Source organism: Vigna angularis, chromosome 11, assembly GCF_016808095.1.
Source record: "Vigna angularis cultivar LongXiaoDou No.4 chromosome 11, ASM1680809v1, whole genome shotgun sequence".
Taxonomy (NCBI): domain Eukaryota; kingdom Viridiplantae; phylum Streptophyta; class Magnoliopsida; order Fabales; family Fabaceae; genus Vigna; species Vigna angularis.
The window spans coordinates 16,609,699-16,629,159 of record NC_068980.1 but is presented as its reverse complement, the minus strand read 5'-3'; positions in this window follow the sequence as shown (position 1 = coordinate 16,629,159).

The window sequence follows — 19,461 nt, the reverse complement described above, 5'->3', positions numbered from 1 at the left end:
AAGCGCTACCTGGGAGGCAACCCAGTTGATTGAATATTTTTGTTTGTTTATTTTAGTTAGGATTTGCATAAGCATTTTTAACATTGAATTGCAGGGAACCTATGAGGGACATGTAGGGAAGGCACGTAGGTCAAGAAAAGAAGGAGGGGAGCACTTCACGAAAGTGTCGCTGAGCGGCAATTACCGCTGAGCGGTACTATCGCAGATGGGCTTAAGTTCCCCTTAGCGGGACCCGAGCCCATTAGGGTATTTTTATACCCCAAGCTGCGTTTTAGGGTTTATTTTCTGGCTTCTCTCTGCACAAACACTTCCACACACATTCTCTTAGGTTTTCCACATCTTTTCACTCTTCCCTCTTTAGAAAATCTCTCTTTCACTCACTTTTTCACTAGTTTTCCATCTAAGTTTGGGGTTGGGAGAGAGCATCATTGAAGGGGCTGATTTCTTCATTATGGTTTACTAATGCTTAACAATGTATCTTTTGGTTTTGTGAATTATGTTTGATGCAGGGATGGCCTCCTCATCGGGCAAAAAGAATCAAGACTAAAAAGATCCAAGAAGAAGGAAGATACAAAGGACAGCTCAGACTGATGAGGAGCTGAGATAGCATTTACTGATGAATGCTATCATATGATTATGCTTTTGCGGTTTAAGTTTTCTGAACTTATTTGTTTTTGTTTTTAGATTAGGGTTTGATGTACTCTATTGAACACCTAGTTTGGTATGATGGTTTGCTATTAACTGTGATTGTGTGATAAGTACTACTTGATGATGCTTAGTGATTGATTGATGTTGAGATGGATGTGCACATTACAGGTGATTCACAAGCTTTGTGAACAAATGCATGAAATTATGATTGTGGTTGTGAGATTAAGCAGGATGTGTATGTCAAATGTGAATGAGCTTATATGTGAGGTTTTGAGCTCCAGAGTTTTTGGTATGATTGAATGCTATTACTTTGAAAGCATGAATGATTTTGCCCAGGTTTTCTATGATTGAATCAATTGCTTGTTTTGCATCATATGATCAAGGCCGTGTTGTTGAAAACCTTTTTATTGGCCAAATACATAAAATTAGCCCACTAAAAGAGAACACTTTGTGTTCTATCCTTTGAACCCTTAGCCTTGAACATACACTGAAAACCCTTGATTGAAAATCTTTACCTTGAGTTAAGTAGAAGATTTTGTATGGAATTGTTAAATGTTCAAGTATGGGGTTGTTGGGGAAACATGAAAAAGGAAAAGCATTGAGCTAAGAGATAAAAAGTAAGAATATGCAAAGAAAAAGAAAAAGAAGTAAAGCTAAATGCAAAAGCAAAAAGGCAAGTTGGGAATGAATAAGATAATTGTGTTGTTATGATTCTCTTAACTCAAGGATTTTGCGATCCAGAAAAACCAATTTTCTTGTTAGCCCAGCCACATTATAAGCCATTGAAAAGTCCTTGTGATGATGCATGCTTGTGAATGTTTTTGATTGTGGTAAAATGAAAGGCAAAGTTGATTCATGTGACATTGTGATAGTGGAGTGAAACACCTTACCTCTTATACACTTGTGTGTTGAGTGAAACACTTTACCTAGTGAGGAAAGATTCCATGAGCACATGAACATCCATGCTTAATTGATTGATCATTCATGAAAAATAGCATTTGTTGGAATTTAAATGACTTTGTGAACACTAAAGCATGTGCACATCTTGATTGAACTATTGGTCTTAAGTTTGAGTGAAGTTATTACTTATCTTGAAAAGAGGATTTTGAATGAGTGAATCATCATATGAATTGGTTGGAGATGGAGTTACATTTTGTTTGCTTGAGGACAAGCAAAGTTCTAAGTTTGGGGTTGTGATAACAGTTGAAAAACTGTTATTTTCATGCTTAAAATTGATATTAAAAGCAACCTTTAGACTTAGAAACTAGCTTGAAATCAATGCTTTTATCTATATTTTCAGAAATAAGAGAGCTGGACAGGTTTATGCTTGATTTGAGTGTTTTTGTGCAGGTTTTGAGGTGAATTTAGTGAAAGAAGTAAAGAAGGAGAGAAGTGGAATTATAAAAGGAAGCAAAGAGTGCAAAAAGAGAAGTCGAAGGCACCGCTCAGCGGCATTTTACCGCTGAGCGGCACTCAGGAGGTTGCGGGAGGCACGCTGAGGGGCAAAATGGCCGCTGAGGGGAAGAAACGTGACGCGCACTCACCGCTGAGCGGCACTTTTTGGGCTTGGGCTTTTGTAATCTTTTGTAACTCTAGAATAGTATATAAGGACTTGCACGTCCTAGGGTTAGGTATCTTTGGCAGAACGTAGGCAAACACTCTCTCTTCCACCCCTTTGAAGGAGGATCTTGGATGCTCAGGCTACCTCTTCACCTTTATTGGGTTTATTCTTTCATTCTTTCATTATTGTTCATCTAGGTTCACCATGAATATGGTGAACTAAACCTTGTATGTTTGTTGGGGAATCAATGTAATCTCTTGAAGCTCTCATATATGGAATTTATGCTTGCATCTTAATCTAAGACTTATGCTTTCATTCATCATTAGTTAGGGTTTTTCCTCTTTGCTTAATGCTTGCATTGTTTAACTCATTCTATTGCATGATTATTGGTTTTGTCGATACGGACACGTACGGGGAAGTCTAGATCCGGGGAATTTCTCCCAATGTTATATTGGTTGTCGTTAAGCTCCTGCACTTATGAACTAATCATTAGGAATGCTAGGAATTGTATGAACTATTTGATTAGGGAGAAGCCATCTAGAATGGTACTTTAGAGAGTGGCATTAACAATGATGATTTGAATGTTGAATTCCTAAAATGTATGAGAGTGGATGAGATGAAATTGACCCCCAACAACATATTCATTCATATATTCCTTTGAAAGTGTTTATCTTTTGTCTTTGCCATTGATCAAACTTCATGCATACATGTTTAGTTTTTCGTCTTGCATATAAACTCCAAATATTTCGTTTGTAAGTCTTAGCTAATCAACAAATCACATAACTAAACTAGGCCGTGAGTCCTTTGGGAAGAACGATACTTGGTCTTACCAAGTTTATTACTTGAACGATTCGGTCATACTTGCCGATTGTGAAACAAGTTTGTGACATCATATTTTGGTGCTTACAAATTTGTCCATCACCTACGGATTGTATCTTTTGATGGCTTGAGCACAGAAACACACATTTCATCCCTTGGGGGTAGATTTTGGGGATGTGGCAGCTCTCCTCTTCTCTTTCTAGGGTTTTTCTATCTCTTCCATTCTTTCATTCCATTGTTCATCTAGTTTCTCCATAATAATGGAGAGCTAAACCTTATTTGTTGTTGGGAAAGATGTAATCTCTTAAACTCTCATGTATAGAATTGATTCTTGATTATATATGATTTACTTCATTAATTGTTAGGGTTTTTCTTCTACACTCTATGCATGCTTTGTTTAACTCATTCAATTGCATGATGATTGATTTTGTCGATATGGACACATATGGGGAAATCTAAATCTGGGGAAATTCTCCGAAAAGCAGTATTGCCTAGACATAGGGATATGAGGGTTGGTTGCCTTTAAGCTTTTGTGTGAATGTAATGCATGATTAATTGCTAGGGAGACAAGACATTGCGAACTAGTAATTAGGAGTAGGCTTTCTTCACCAAGACATCGGGTTTAAGGTAAATTAGAAAGTGGCATTAACATTAATGAAGAAGATGAATTCATATATGCATGAGAGTAAATTAGGTGAAATCTAAACCCAACAACAATATCATCAACTTCATCCATTCATTCTTGTGTTTAGCCTCAATTGATAAAATTTCATGCATCTTTATTTTATTGCATTTGCATCCAAAAACCCCAAAATTTGTTCTTTAGAGTCTTAATTAGTTGAGTAATCACATAACTGTTTAGTGTCAGGAGTCTCTTGGGAAACGATACTTGGTCTTACCATTTATTATTACTTGATACGATTTGGTACACTTGCCGAGGTCTTAACAAGTTTTTGACTCCGTTTTCAAGGATTAAAAATTTGTTTATCAAGTTTTTTGGCGCCATTGTCGGGGACTCGTGGTATAACTATTCTATTTGTGTGATTCTTAACCGATTAAACTTTATCTTTAATTTTTATGTTTTTATTTCTTTATATCTTTCTATCTTTTCATCTTTATATCTTTTCATCTTTCTATCTTCTTATCTTTTTATTTTTTATCTTTAATTTTTTATCTTTTTATCTTTTTATCTTTTTATCATTTTATCTTTTTCTCTTTTTCTCTTTTTTTTTATCTTTTCATCTTTTTATTTTCTTTTTATCTTCTTATCTTTTTATTTTTTCTTCTTTCTATCTTTCTATCTTTTTATCTTTTTATCTTTCTATCTCTTCATTTTTTGTTCCTTTTAATTTTTTATCTCTTTGTGCTAATTGGGTGCTCTACTGTAGTGTTCTTTAGTGTTTGCAGGAGAAAATTCGAAAATCTGTACTAGGAGCACAAGATCATCAAGAGAAGAAGCACAACATCTACTGATGGATGCTAGGTGATTGAGTATCTACTGAAGGATACTATGCTATCAGACACTTACTGATGAGTGTTGATGAAAAGGATTTGCATCTACTGATAGATGTCAGGTGATTGAGTATCTACTGAAGGATACTATGTTATCAGACACTTACTGATGAGTGTTGAAGAAAAGGATTTGCATCTACTGATGGATGTTAGTGGAAGAGTATCTGTTCGTGATAAAGATATGTGTCTACTGAAGGTACCCCAGTTTTCTAAACTTGTCTTTTTATTTTTGTGAATTTTAATTTGCTTCTGTTTCTAGAATAACTTATGATTTACTTGGCTTAAAAATTTAATATGTAATGTAATGGTTTTATTTTATCTTAACCAGTTAGACTTTATCTTTAATTTTTCTGTTTTTAATTTTTGTTTTTGATTTGATTTTTTTATTTTTGGGCTAATTGGGTGCTCTAGTGCAGTGTTCTTTAGTGTATGCAGGATAAAATCCGAAAATCCGTACTAGGAGCACAAGATCATCAAAATCTTTTTTTTTAGGTCTGGAAGTAGAGAAGACTGCCAATAGTAGATGGAGAAGGTAGATAATGAAGAGAAGTTAGTTCACTAGTGAGATACAAGAACAGGTTATGGGTGATTAAAGTTATTGAGATTGAGGCTCCTTATTCAAGGAGAGTAAACATGGTGACTAGGAAGTTGTTGAAGTTATGTTAGTGTGATGAAAGAGATAAAAGCACCAACATAAAAAATTTAGATTGTGCTTAATGGTGTCAGGATCGTGACGTTAAACAAGCTCTTATTGGGAGGGACCCAATTTCTGACATTTTCTTTTTGATTGATTATTTGTGTGGTTTGGATTTGATTTTTGCTTTGCAGTAATGACAACATCTACTGACGGATACTAGGAGGACTCAGATGATATCATCTACATAGGGATGCTAGAAGGACTCAAATGATAACATCTACTGAGGGTTACTAGGAGGATTTATATGATAGCATCTATTGATGGATGCTACTATATTAAAGCATCTACTAATGGATGCTACTCAATTAAAGCATCTACTGATGGATGCTATGATGATGAACATTTAGATGAGAGCATCTACTGATGGATGTTAATGAGAGCATGATGGAAAACCATCAAGAAATCACATTGGACCTCTTATTGGGAGGGACCCAATTTCTGACATTTTCTTTTTGATTGATTATTTGTGTGGTTTGGATTTGATTTTTGCTTTGCAGTAATGACAACATCTACTGACAGATACTAGGAGGACTCAGATGATATCATCTACATAGGGATGCTAGAAGGACTCAAATGATAGCATCTACTGAGGGTTACTAGGAGGATTTATATGATAGCATATATTGATGGATGCTACTATATTAAAGCATCTACTAATGGATGCTACTTAATTAAAGCATCTACTGATGGATGCTATGATGATGAACATTTAGATGAGAGCATCTACTGATGGATGTTAATGAGAGCATGATGGAAAACCATCAAGAAATCACATTGGACCTCTTACTAGAGCCATGGCAAGGAAGATTCAAGAAGAAGAAGGATCACCTAACATTTTACTTCTATGGAAGGTTACTTATAAAAATCCTTCTTCTCTTAACTAAAGCACTTATACTTTGTTTTGTAGGAACTAATAAATCTTGGAGACCATGATTGAGCCATCCAAGAAGTTAAATCAATAAAGGCAAGCAAAGGAGCCAAAAAGGGAGGTGCTTGCGGAATGGGAAATGCACCAGCATTTTTCACCCAAGAGAAGACCAATCCACGTGACTTGGCTGATTTGGAATGAAGCATGCACCTTGCTGGCTGAGCTGGAATGAGGCATGGACCTTGCTGGATCAAAATGCATGTGCCTTCTATGCTAAATAATTTGAATTTAGGAGGGAATTAAATCAGAAATTAGGCTCCTCTTCACCTATAAATAAGAGGGCATTTTCTTTGTATTTTCTCACTTTTGAGCTTAATGATATGCTGCAGAATTTGTTTTCCAGCTTTTGTGCTCTTAAGTCACCTTTGATTTACTACTTCTTCTCCTTTCCTCAAGCTTCCTTCCTCTGTAGGAAGGCCCTCTGAGCTGTGAGGCTTCACCCATACACCTTTCCTCCATTAACACACCTCAAACACTGCATCATTTCATCAATCCGCTGCACCATCATTCATTACTGGTTTCCTCTGGTCTGGAGCCTCTGACTGCACGTTTCCAGTTGGGAATTAGTTTCCATCAAGTGGTATCATGAGCTTAGGTCATCCACGCACCAAGAGCTAAGCTATTCCTCCATCTTTGCACTCCATTTCTACATTCTGTTGTGCTTTCTGTTTCAGCTTTTCCAATTTCTGTTTTGAGTAATTTTTGTTTCTGTTTTGTGTTTTTCCAGTCATTAATTTCGTGTTTCCTGTTGCAGTATTAGTGTTTCCAGTGTTCATACATGTTTGTTACTCATTTTAAACGGTGAATCATCCTTGTTTATGTCTCTTCTAGCTTTATTTTTCAATTCCAGTAAGTTTTTAGTCTTGTGCATTCCATATTTGCAGTTTTAATTCTGTTTCACTTTGGTTTTCTTTTCTGCTGGGTTTCATTTTGGTTTACTTGAGTTTAGAGTGTTGGAAAACTTTTAAATCAACCAAATAAGGCAATGAGAACATGTTCTAGCCTTGGTGATAGAAGCAAAAGCACTAGAAACTAATTCTGGTTTCAAATCTGCTCAAGAAATTCAAATCTGGTTTTAAAATTTGAAATCTGTTTCAGATGGTTTTATTTGATTCTGCTGCTTGGCAAAAATTTGTTTGCTGTTATTGGAAGTGGCTAAAGGTTTGGCAGACCATTAAAAGTAAGGAAATGCATCTAGCATAGCTTGGTTGCCTTAAAAACCAGTAGCCTTTGCTGTCCAGTTTTTCTGTTCCAGCTTTTCACCGTGCTGTCACATCTTGTTTGGTTTATATCGAGTTTAATCATACTAAGTACTGTAATTCTAGCTTAGTTCAATGTATTGAAACTTCTTTGAGTCATTTTTTTCTTTGCTGTCCATCTTTGAATCCCTGGAAAACTGACTTTGGTTGGTTTAATTGATGTATTTTACTGCATAATTTGATATACCAGAGGTGATTTTCGGAATCTGTTATTTTTGTGCTTTTGGAAAGCTTGAGCAAGTATAAATTGATGATTGAAAATTGCTCATATTGTTCATTTGGTCAAAAATTACTTGATATGCAGATTTACATCTTGAACCAACATTTTTTGTCAATTAAATTGAAAGTGAACCAGTGATTTTTGGTTGGAATCATTTTCTGAGTTGTTTAAGAGTTTGAAAATGCTTAAAATCATCAAGCAAAGTTGTTTGGTCATTCACATGAGCTGTTGAATCACTTCCATTTGCTTTTGGGTTCAAAACCACCATTTTCAGTCATTTTTTTTGGTGCAGACTGCTGTTACAGCCACTGTTTTGGTATTGTTGTGCAGAATTATTTTTGGATTGTAGCATGAGCTGGTTCATTGTTTTTGATTGAAAATTAATGATCAAAATAAGTCAGAACAAGTGTTAAAAAGCCTGTTGAACCGTGCAATCCAGTTTCAAGCAGTTAAAAACCCCAAAACAGAAAATCTGGTTTTCATTGGGGCATTTTAACAAACACTTTGGTAAAATATCAAACAGTTTGGTCTGGATGAGTTTGTGATATGCTATTTCTGTTTTTGTTGCTTTCTTAATCTGTTCTAGTGCCATTATTAGGTTCCTTTTGGGTGCTTTCTGTTATTCCATCCTTGTCCCCATTTGATTTCCCCATTCTTGGCTTCCAAATTATCAAACATTCAAAAATCTGGTTTGAAATTCTGGTGCAGTGTGCTAATTTTGTTTGGTGTGTTTTGAGTGGAATCTTGAGGTGCGGTGGTAACTATTGTGAGGAATCCAGAAGCAGAAACCTTCACCTACTGAGGTAGCATATTAGGAAGTGAAAAAGGGGCTGAAGTGGGAACAAACAGGGAGTTTTTGAGCAGCTGTAACTCTGCTGTTCCAGCAGCTAAAAATATACAAGAAAAGCTTGAAGTGCAACCTGTTTTGGAGTAGCAATCTGCAGCAGCAAGAGAGTGGAGCTTACATTAGTTTTAGGCCTTCTTTTAATTTTGTTTACACCATATATCACGGAACCTTTGCTGTTTAAAGTTGATTTTCATTTCTTGGCTAAGTGACTTGGGAAAATGCTCTTGAAGCAATTCCAAGATCACATTTAAACATTGTAATAGTGCAATTTCGTTTTCTTAGTGTGGAAGTGTGTCAAGGGGCTCCAAGTGTCACTTGCACTTTCACTTAGGGTCGTCTAGCATTTACATTCTTGCATCTTTATTGCTTTCTTTAATTTCTTGCTTAATCCTTTTGTTTTTTTTAAGTCTCCGTGGTATATAGGATTGCATAGCATTTAGTCAACCTTTCTTTGGTTTTAGGTTCATTTCATAACATTTGAAAAGAATTTGAAGAATTTCTACTTAGAAACTAAGGTAAAAGATAACTCTAAGGAAACTCTGGCTAAGGAAGAACTTGGTTTCTAAGCTTGTCCATTTGTGACTCACCTCTTCTTCTTGGGAGCTACTTAGAAACATCTTTTGTCTCTAGAATCTCTATAGAAATTTTTCACCAAAAACAAAGAAAGCTTGTGAAAATCTTTTCACTCATTACTTGTGCAAGTCTTTGAAAACCTTGTGAAAATAATTTCTACCTACTTGTCAAGAATGAGTCAATCTAGTGTCCAAGGAAGTGTAAAACCTAAAAGTGAGAGCTTACAACTAAAAGAGGAATTTGAGCAAAAGTTCCAACAAAGGGACAAAGAGATTAGTGAGCTCAAGGATATGATTGGTCAACTTTTGATCAATCAAAACAAGGGTAAAAAGAAAGAAGGGTCTACACATAGAAAAAGAGAATACCTTGGAGATACATCCTCTCCACCTAGTGAACCTGAACATTATAGTAGTCATGACAATGATGACCACTATCAAATACCTCCTAGGAGAAATAATAGAGTGAGAGAGCATCACCCAAGGGAACCCAAAATTGATCTTCCTCCTTTCCATGGAAAAGATGATGTGGAAGAATATTTGGAATGGGAGATGAAAGTTGAGCAATTGTTTGAGTGTCACCAAATAAATGATGAGAGGAGAGTAACTATGGCCTCTTTAAGCTTTCAAGGCTATGCCTTATATTGGTGGACAACCTTGGTCAAAGATCTGAGATTGAGAAACCTACCTTCCATTAGGTATTGGAATGAGTTAAGGTCTGCCTTAAGAAGAAGGCATGTGCCAGCTTACTATGATAGGGAGTTAATGGACAAGCTCCATAAACTCCAACAAAGAAACATGAGTGTTGAAGAATATAGGCAAAAAATGGAGTTACTCATGTTGAGGGCTGGGATAAGAGAGGAACCAAGGATAACAATTGCTAGGTTCCAAAGTGGACTTAATTATGATATAAGAGATAAGGTAGAACTCTTACCTTACAATGATCTCAATGAATTAGTCCAACTTTGTGTGAGGGTGGAGCAACAACTCAAGAGGAAAAGCTCCACTAGGAAGGACTTCCCTACTAGTTCTAAGAGAGAATACAAGAGGGAGGATAGTCTATCTAAATCAAGGTATGATGGGCCTAGGGAAAGAGAGAGAGAAAAAGAAAGGGTTAAAGAACCTTCAAGAGACCATAAAAGTAAGGAGACTAAGTGCTTTAGATGTGGGGAAAAAGGGCACTATGCATCTGAGTGCCGCAATAAAAGGTCAACTTACATTCTTGAACATGAGAGTGAAAGTGAGAGTTCTTCATATAATGAGTCTGAAACATCCACTTCTGAAGAAGAAGAAACTTTACCTTGTGATGGTGACTTACTTATGGTAAGGAGACTCCTGGAAAGCAAACATGTAGAATTAGAACAGTCACAAAGAGAGAACCTATTCCACACAAGATGCAAAGTTTTGGAAAAGACATGTTCAATGATTGTGGATAGTGGCTCTTGCTGCAACTGTTGTAGTTCTAGAATGGTAGAGAAGCTTGGCTTAACCACTACTCCTCATCCTAAACCTTACAAACTTCAATGGATCAAAGAGGATGATGGAATAATAGTTAAAGAACAAGTAAGAGTACCCATTTCCATTGGCAAATATGAAGATCAAATTGTTTGTGATATAGTACCAATGGAAGCTGGACACATATTACTTGGAAGACCTTGGCAATATGATAAGCAAGCTCTACATGATGGAGTCACCAACAAAATCACCTATTCTAGTTTTGCCTGATTTTTCCAAAGCCTTTGAACTAGAATGTGATGCATCTGGGGTAGGTATAGGAGCTGTTTTAATACAAGGAGGACATCCCGTAGCTTACTTTAGTGAAAAACTTAGGGGGCCTACCTTGAACTATCCTACCTATGACAAAGAGTTGTATGCCCTCATTAGAGCTTTAAAAACTTGGGAGCATTACTTGGTAACTAGAGAATTCATCATACACACTGACCATGAATCTCTCAAGTACATTAAAGGGCAAGCAAAGCTAAACAAAAGACATGCAAAGTGGGTGGAATACCTTGAGCAATTTCCCTATGTCATCAAACACAAAAAGGGGAGTACTAATGTTGTTGCGGATGCTTTATCTAGAAGACATGCATTATTAGTAACCCTAGGATCCCAAATATTAGGATTTGATGACATAAAAGAGTTATATGAGAATGATGAAACATTTGCATCCACTTATTCATCATGTCTTAAGAAGCCTTTTGATGGATTCTATCTTTCTGAGGGGTATCTTTCTAATAAAGGAAAACTTTGTATACCCCAAGGATCCATTAGAAAACTTCTTATCAAAGAGAGTCATGGAGGAGGACTCATGGGCCATCATGGAGTTGATAAAACTCTAAACATTTTGAAAAGTAAATTTTATTGGCCACACATGAGAATAGATGTTCAAAGGCATTGTTCTAAATGTATAGCTTGTTTACAAGCTAAGTCCAAAATTATGCCTCATGGACTCTATACACCTCTTCCTACAGCTAATACCCCTTGGGAGGACATAAGCATGGACTTTGTCTTAGGATTGCCAAGAACTCAAAGGGGGTATGATTCTATATTTGTGGTAGTAGATCGTTTTAGTAAAATGGCTCATTTTATACCCTGCCACAAAGTAGATGATGCTAGCTATATCTCTAGACTCTTCTTTAAAGAAATAGTGAGATTGCATGGCTTACCCAACACTATAGTGTCTGATAGAGATGTGAAGTTTCTAAGCCATTTTTGGAAAACTTTATGGGAAAAGCTTGGAACTAAACTTCTATTTTCTACTACATGTCACCCACAAACTGATGGGCAAACTGAAGTAGTAAATAGATCTTTATCTACATTATTAAGGGTAATATTAAGAGGAAATAACAAATCTTGGGATGAACATCTACCTCATATTGAATTTGCTTATAATAGAGTAGTCCACAAGACTACTAATCTTTCTCCTTTTGAGGTTGTTTATGGTTTTAACCCTATCACACCTCTTGATTTACTACCTCTTCCAGAATCATCTTCTTTTCTTCATAAAGAAGGTGCTTCTAAAGCAGAGTTTATCAAGAAGTTACATGAGAAAGTCAAAATCCAAATTGAAAAACAAACTCAAAAATATGCAGAATACAACAACAAAGGGAGAAAGAAAATAGTTTTTGAAAAAGGAGACCTAGTTTGGCTTCATTTGAGAAAGGAAAGATTTCCCTCTCAAAGGAAATCCAAACTTAGTCCAAGAGGAGATGGTCCATTCAAGGTGGTCAAAAGGATAAATGATAATGCATACATATTAGACCTTCCTGAAAGTTATGGTGTCAGTCCTACTTTTAACATCTGCGATTTAATTCCTTTAACAAGAGATGATCAACAGGATGAAGTAGATCCGAGGACAACTCCTTTTCAAGAGGGAGGGTCTGATGGAAAACCATCAAGAAATCACATTGGACCTCTTACTAGAGCCATGGCAAGGAAGATTCAAGAAGAAGAAGGATCACCTAACATTTTACTTCTATGGAAGGTTACTTATAAAAATCCTTCTTCTCTTAGCTAAAGCACTTATACTTTGTTTTGTAGGAACTAATAAATCTTGGAGACCATGATTGAGCCATCCAAGAAGTTAAATCAATAAAGGCAAGCAAAGGAGCCAAAAAGGGAGGTGCTTGCGGAATGGGAAATGCACCAGCATTTTTCACCCAAGAGAAGACCAATCCACGTGACTTGGCTGATTTGGAATGAAGCATGCACCTTGCTGGCTGAGCTGGAATGAGGCATGGACCTTGCTGGATCAAAATGAATGTGCCTTCTATGCTAAATAATTTGAATTTAGGAGGGAATTAAATCAGAAATTAGGCTCCTCTTCACCTATAAATAAGAGGGCATTTTCTTTGTATTTTCTCACTTTTGAGCTTAATGATATGCTGCAGAATTTGTTTTCCAGCTTTTGTGCTCTTAAGTCACCTTTGATTTACTACTTCTCCTTTCCTCAAGCTTCCTTCCTCTGTAGGAAGGCCCTCTAAGCTGTGAGGCTTCACCCATACACCTTTCCTCCATTAACACACCTCAAACACTGCATCATTTCATCAATCCGCTGCATCATCATTCATTACTGGTTTCCTCTGGTCTGGAGCCTCTGACTGCACGTTTCCAGCTGGGAATTAGTTTCCATCAGAGCATCTACTGATGGATGCTATGCTACTGGACATCTACTGATGGATGCTACTGAAAACATCTACTGATGGATGCTACTAGATCAGGATTTATTTTGCTTTATTTTTAAGCTTATTTGATTTTTTTTTATTTTAGCTTGCTTATGTACTTTGTTTAATGAATTGTGTTGCAGTGGTTTGGTATGATGTGATAAATTGTTGTTTGTGATGACTAATATTCTTGTGTTTGCTCTATTATTCTATGATGCATGTTAAGTTAATGATTGGTGAAGCTTTTAAGCATAGATGGTGGTTTCTCATGGTTTTGTTAAAAAATAGATGCATGATTTCAATTGTGATTAATATGCTGGGCAGGATGTTTATCAAATTATGGAGCTTGAATTAACCGGTAAGAGGTTGGACTCCAGAGTTTTTGATTGATTGAACGCTATTGCTTTGGAAGCATGATTGATTTTGCCTAAGAAACCAACAAAGAACAATATTTTTTTCTATCCTTTGAACCTTGAGCCTAAATTTGAAATTTGAAAAAACCTTTTTTAAATCCTTGCCTTGAGTTGAGTAGAGTATGTTTATATGGTAATGGAGAATGGTTCAAGTTTGGGGTTGAGGGAAACTGGAAAGAACTTTGTGAAAATCTTTAAAAAGCATTGAGAAAAAGAAAAAGAAAAAGAAAAGACAAGAAAAGAAAGAAAAGAAAAGGTTAAGCTCAATGAAAGGAAAGTTGGGAATGAATTGAAGATTGGTTTCTCACATAAAAGGAGAAAAAGAGATTATTGTTAATGTGAATAAATGAATTATGCACTCTCTTAACTCAAGGATTTTGTTGTCTAGAACCCAATTTTCTTCTTAGTCTGGCCTCAATACAAGCCTCAAAAATTCCTTGTGGTTAGAACTTGCTTGTGAGGGTGTTTGATATGTGGTTAAATGAAAGGAAAAGTTGATTCATGTGACATTGTGATGATAGAGTGTAAGAGTGTCACCTCATTATACACCTTTGAGTTGAGTGAAACACTATTCTGGGTGAGGAATAGTTCCATGCATTATAGGATAGCATTCTTGTTTGGTTGTTGATCACTCATGAGTTTGCATCTGTTATATATTGTGAATATGTGAGAACCATAGTTGAGCTTGATTGGCTAAAGCATCATTATTTCTTGACTAGTCTTTCTATTATGAGTAGACATGAGTGATTTACTTGTCCTAGAGGAAAATGTTTTTTGGTGTGCTAGACCATTGTAGTATGATTATTTTCTTTAAGCCAAGTTCCATTTTTCTTAAGGACAAGCAAAGTTTCAAGTTTGGGGTTGTGATAACGGTTGAATATACCGTTATCTGTCATGCAATTTTGATACTAAATCAATCCTTTTTTTACTTAGAAGCTTGCTTGAACTCATGTTTTTAGTTTAGTTTTGTGAATAAGTGAATAAAGGGTATACTTGATGATTTTATCACTAAATTCCCTTGATTTTGTAGGTTATTGGAATGATTTGAAAGAGGAGTTAAAGTACCAAGGAGTTGGAATGTAGAAAAAGAGAAAAAGACACAGTGTACAAAAGTCAAGCTGAAGCTGAGGGCCTCCTCAAGGGCCCTAAGCGCCAGCCAGTCAGGGCTAAGTAGCAACCAAGGGCCCTGAGCGCCAGTTTCATGTATCGCACACCGCCTGGGCGCCCTTCCAGGGGCACTGAGCGCCAGTTTTCTCACAGTTTCGCCAGCTTGCCCCCACTTAGGGCGTTGAGCGCCAGCAACATTGGCTCATGATGCAATTTTGATCTATTTAAGGACTTGCACGCCCTAGTGGTTGTATCTCTTGATGGCTTGAGCAGAGAAACACACTTTTTGCCCCTTGGAGGCAGATTTGGGAATGTGGGAGCTCTCCTCTTCAGTTTTTAGGGTTTATCTTTCATTCTCATTCCATTGTACATCTAGTTTCTCCATGACAATGGAGAACTAAATTCATTTGTTGTTGGGGAAAATGTAACCTCTAAACTGTCATGTATTTGAATTGATTTTGATTTATATATGCTTCTTTCATTAATTGTTAGTGTTATTCTTCTTTGCTCAAGGCTTGTTATGTTTAACTCATTCACGACATGATATTTGATTTGTGTGAGTATCGACAGATATCTTACAATTCATGACTTGGAGAATTTCTCCCAAGGGAACTATTGCCTAGACATAGGGATATAACACTTGGTTGTCTTAAGCTTTCATTCATAATGCAGAATTCATTATTAGGGATGCAAGACATTGTGGTCTAGTAATTGAGGATAGGCTTCTTTCGCCGAGACATCGGGTTCTAAGTAATTTAGAAAGTGACATTGACATTTAATAAAGAACACTAGTGCAAAAACCGCTATACGCATCACACATTCAACGACCAACCACTCAATATCCACGTCATTTACTAAAACAGTTCGCCGTCTAAAATGTATTAACGTCAAACAAGGCCCAGATTGACGTAAAACAATGACCTTAGAATCACATAACGTCAAACAAGGCCCAGATTGACGTAAAACAATGACCTTAGAATCAAATAAAGTCAACTTAAGAAATATCTGACATTCAATTCAAAATAAAAATATACCCAAATAGTGGTTTGCTTCCAGTAAGTATTACTCCTACCCACATTTGACGTCAACCATGACAAATATCCGACGTTTTATATGCCAGCAAGTGAATCCCTTTTGTATTCTTTATTTCTTTTCTCTTATAAACCAAACAAGAACATCGCCAGCTTTATGGGCTCGACGTTTAAACCAATATAGAACGTCGTGCGAGTTGAGGTTGGACGTCACCCCATATCAGGCCTTTCTCAACAGTAATTTTTTTTTTCTATAAATACAGTTTCAAAGCCTTAGGCATCCATTTATAAAATTTCTGCTATGAACTTCATCTGTTAATTTTTTTTCTTTGTGTTTTCTGTTATCTCCTTCACGACACAAAAAAGCTTGATGGAGTATAGAAAACCAAAGGAAAAGGTTGATAGATTTGGATTTCGCATCATTTCAAAACGGTACTCCTCCTTCACTAAACTATAGAACTTCCGTAACCAAATTCATGTTAACTTTTTCCGTTGGTTTGCTATCCATTCCTCCACTAAACGAAGACATTTCTTTGTTAAAGATGAAGGCATGGTAGGAAACCAGAGGAAAATGTTAACATTTATGAATTTAAAATACAGACTTTATAGCGGACGTCGAATTTTGTTTATAATTGACGTGAATATGCTCTTTCAAGGTGACAAAAACGAGTCATTTCTTTGTGGTTTTGATATTTTGTCATGTTGAAAAGCTTGAAGGAGTGATACAAACACAAAGAAGAGGTTCATACATTTGGATTTCGCACCCTTTCAAAACGCTACAACATCCGTTCACCAAAATCCTTCTATATTTTAACTATCTTGTGGATCTTTTCGTGGTTAGATTTTCATTTTTTTCCTATGCTTAGTGTTATTATGCTTTTCTTTGTTTTTCTTTCATCTTTTTCAAGTTCACAAAAGCGAGTAATTTCCTTGTGGTTTGATTCTTTGTCATGGCGAAGAGCTTGAAAGAGTGATAGAAATCCAAAGAAAAAGGTTGAGAGATTTTGATTTTGAACCCTTTCAAAATGCTACAACCTCCATTCAAAAAATCTTTCTTCATTTTAACAATCCCACGGATCTTTTCGTCGTTTGATTTTCATTTTTTTCCTTTGTTTCATTTCCATTTATGAACATACGTTCTGTAAAATTTTCAAATAATTTTATGTCGAATACTGAAGGACAACGACGTCACTATGTATTTCCCAAATAACGTGAACGTCAATATTGGACGTGTATCTCTTCGTTTTAACATAGCATTTATCATGCCCTACCAACAGCCTTTTCCCATATACCTAGATGTCGAGTGGTGTTAGTATATGACGTGGACCTCTTTGTTTCAAACACAGACATTTATCAAGCCCAATAGACCACGTTTTCCCATATAAAGTAGACATCGAGTGGTGCCAATGATTGACATGAATCTCTTCGGTTCTTACAAACAACATTTATCATCATTAAGTAGACGTCCCAATATATATATGATTAAATCTTTAAGTTTCTTGAAGTTGTTTTCTATAGAATCACTGGATATCATTTCGGAGAAAACAACACCAGGAAAACTTAAAAATTGAATCATTCAAAAACGATCAATTTGTGCAATTGAATAGAGTTAAGGATAAAATTTATAGAGTCATCACAACCATTCACGTCGAAGCCCCTAGAGTTCGACGTTCTAGTGGAATTTTAAAAGGAAAAATTAAAAAAGGGAGCTACTTTTGGGTCTGGATAACGAATAATACATCTCATGCCCAAGGAATTGGACGTTTATTGACGTGAACCTCTTCGTTTCAAAACGTTGCTCCTCCTTCACCAAGCATTTGCTTCCCTCTAAATCTTTCTTTATCAAATATCATTTTTGATAATTTTTTGACTTTATTTTTCTATTAATATTGCATCGAGTAGCTTTACCAGTCGACGTACTATTGGTGTTCTAAAAGAAAAAAAGAATAATAGAGTGCAATGGTATATTGTGCAATAACCATTATAACAGATTGAGTATGAATATGCAATGTAATGATGTAACATTACAATGTTCAATTACAATCATACAAGTGATTTAATCAATTTAACCAATTCAATCACCATTCACTAATGTTTGCCAAAAGAGAATTTCATTAATATTCAAAAGATTATTACAACCAGCAAAATAAAAGATGGCTTAAGAAGCCACTGATTACAAAATTAAAATCAAATAACGAAAATCCATATTCTTCTATTGCAAAATTATTGTTGATCCTTTCCGGTTGTTGATAACAGTTGAAAAACTGTTATTTTTATACTTAATTCTGATATTGAAAACAACCTTTATGACTTAGAAACTAGCTTGAAATCATGTTTTTGCTTAAGTTTTTGGAGATAAGAGACTTCGGACTAGGAGCAAGAAAACAGCAGAACCTCTTCTTGAAGGAATGGACGAAAGTAGAAGGAGAAGGAGAGTTCGAACTTCTAGAGAATTATTTCCTTCTCCAGAGAAACTTCTACAACCCTCACCACAAAGATCTAACCAAATTACTGAAGAGATGGCCGGAGAGACCAATGGTAGACGCACTCTAGCGGATTACACCAATGTTATTGGACGTCAAAAGTGACTTCTTCATCATGAACTCTCAATTTCAGCTTACCATTCTCCACATCAATTAAAACTCTAGCAGTCTTCATAAAAGGTCTCCCAAGAATGAGAGGTACATCACTATTCCCTTCCATCTCCATTACAATAAAATCTATTGGGAATACAAACTTATCAACCTTCACTAACACATCTTCAACCACTCCATATGGATATTTAAGATATCTATCTGCCAATTGAAGAGCCATTCTGGTAGGTTTGATTTCCAATCCCTCAAGTTGTTTACACATAGATAGCGGCATTAAATTAATGCTAGCTCCTGATGGACAAATTTGTAAGCACCAAAATATGATGTCACAAACTTGTTTCACAATCGGCAAGTATGACCGAATCGTTCAAGTAATAAACTTGGTAAGACCAAGTATCGTTCTTCCCAAAGGACTCACGGCCTAGTTTAGTTGTGTGGTTTCTTGATTAACTAAGACTTACAAACGAAATATTTGGATTATATTATGCAAAAGACGAAAATAAACATGTATGCATGAAATTTGATCAATGGCAAAGACAAAAGATAAACACTTTCAATGAAATATATGAATGAATATGTTGTTGGGGGTCAATTTCATCTCATCCACTCTCATACATTTTAGGAATTCAACATTCAAATCATCATTGTTAATGCCACTCTCTAAAGTACCATTCTACATGGCTTCTCCCTAATCACGAGTTCATACAATTCCTAGCATTCCTAATGATTAGTTCATAAGTGCAGGAGCTTAACGACAACCAATATAATATTGGGAGAAATTCCCCGGATCTAGACTTCCCCGTACGTGTCCGTATCGACAAAACCAATAATCATGCATTGAATGAGTTAAACTATGCAAGCATTGAGCAAAGAGGAAAAACCCTAACTAATGATGAAAGAAAGCATAAATCTTAGATTAAGATGCAAGCATAAATTCCATATATGAGAGCTTCAAGAGATTACATTGATTCCCCAACAAACATACAAAGTTTAGTTCACCATATTCATGGTGAACCTAGATGAATTACAATGAAAGTATGAAAGAATAAACCCTAAAAAGGTGAAGAGGTAGCCTGAGCATCCAAGATCT